This window comes from Stegastes partitus, unplaced genomic scaffold (genome assembly GCF_000690725.1).
Source record: "Stegastes partitus isolate 25-593 unplaced genomic scaffold, Stegastes_partitus-1.0.2 Scaffold2699, whole genome shotgun sequence".
Lineage (NCBI taxonomy): Eukaryota > Metazoa > Chordata > Actinopteri > Pomacentridae > Stegastes > Stegastes partitus.
In genome coordinates, this window is record NW_007580430.1 from 17,416 (window position 1) to 19,433 (window position 2,018).

Below are 2,018 nucleotides of genomic sequence, written 5' to 3' on the forward strand. Positions count from 1 at the left end.
TAAATGATAGATATAAAACCGTCAGCTTCAGATGCACCCTTACCTCCTCCTCATTCAGTACAGATGCCAACACAGAAGTCAATCATAACGGGGAACTATGAGGAAAATAACAAAAAGGAGGATAAAACAGAAGGCAGTGTTCAAAGACACAGTAAATCTCTATTTGTGAAAGTTCCTGGAAAATACAGTTATTAGAGACTGTCAACTGACCGACTATGAGGACACACAGGGAAACAACAGTGACATTTTCAACCAGCATTACAATCACATGTGGACTGAACCCGACAAAAACTTCTAAGTCAGATTTCCCCCGATTGCATCACCACACCAAGCTTACACTCATCAGATTTGCCAGAACTGGATGATGTAAGCAGACATGGAACCAAGTTTTGATGCCTTCCACAAAGCCAAAGGAGTTTAAATGCATTTAAAGTCACTTCACATAGATAAGTACAGACAATAAACAAATAAATGGAATTTTTTTCTTCCTCATGAAAACTCCACGGGGCATGATGGTCTGCTGTCTCTGGAGTTGAACAACATTTTCTGTACGTTTGCTGATAAATGGATGATTAAGTTCAACTACATCTGAATGATTTCTGCTGAACACGATGTCTTTCAGTTCAACTGCCACCAAAATACAGAAGAAAATGAGTGAAAGAGGAACCAGGTACAGATTCGGTATCTCGCTCACAGACATGGCTGCACGTGGCACATTTTAATATTTCAACTCTGTAACATTTCTTTTACAATACTAATGCAACAGCCTCCTCGATCCTCTCTCCTCGAGATGCTTTTATGGAATTGTGATGTCCTTGTAATGCCACAACCAGACTGATTAGTAGGTCACAGGCAGGAGGGTGGAGGAGACTAGGAGGTTAAAAATCAGTTCAGAGAGATGAACCAGCTCTTGCTACTTGCTCATTCGTTTCCAGCTCGTCCTACAGCGTTGCTGCTTCCTGTGTTCACTGTTGACCTTGTTAATATACACCACAAGTTTATCTGGTTTGTGTGTTTTTTTGTGGGTCCTCTGAGTTGCAGGGTGGGGCAAAGAAATCTCCCATTTTTGCACTTTAATAAATAGAATAAAGGTTTCACAAATCAGAAGCACCTTTAAAGATTCTTTAGCCTCCGTGGGACAATCTAGTCCAGGTTGACCTGTCCATATATAGCGGTTTTAGATCTGTTAGACCTGGTCTAATGTGGCATAAATGCAAAAAACAGCCTTGAAGTCTCCCTTACTCCATCTTAAATCATCATGCTTCAATATATCTGATTTGCTTGACACTCTTTTTTCATCATAAACCATGGATTTGAAAATGGTACCTTGTACATGGTTTGTTTCAGATATGGAATACCACTGGTTGACTTCTGCATTGTCAGTTTCTTTGGTAATGTTTGCTCAAAGATGGAAGTTTTCATGACGTCATTATTGTAGATTCTGAGTCAATGTTGTGAGAAATGATGAAAAACATTGAATCAAATTTCAATGCGCTTCATCTCAGGAAGTATTTTATATGAATCTATAATCTGATAAATATTTTTATAAATATTCATATTTCATGCTACAAAAATATTTGAAGTAAGTCACGGATGGTCGGGCAAAAATGGTTCTAAAAATTTGGTGATTTAAGACAGAACGACTCATTAAATCTGTGAAAAAATCTGAGACTCAACACTGAAAACTAATTTCCCACAGCAGCTCACACACACTTTCTAGCTTCACCTGCAGAGGAAACAAACATCATTGATCCACTGAAATCCTCCTGAAAAACATCAGCTGCTGCACTTCTACTCTCAGTCCAGCAGGTGGAGTCATGGAGCTGCAGTGGCTCTCAGTAGAACCCAAAGTAAAAAAGACATGACGCAGTGTGTTTCTGAAGAAATAAAGAAACATCAGCCACTGATCAAAATGATTTAGTGAAGTGAATCAATGATCTAATATAAATATTGATCGACTGCAGTGAATCAATAATCCAATAATCGTATTGACTGATGTTTAAACAGCAGTGATCCAA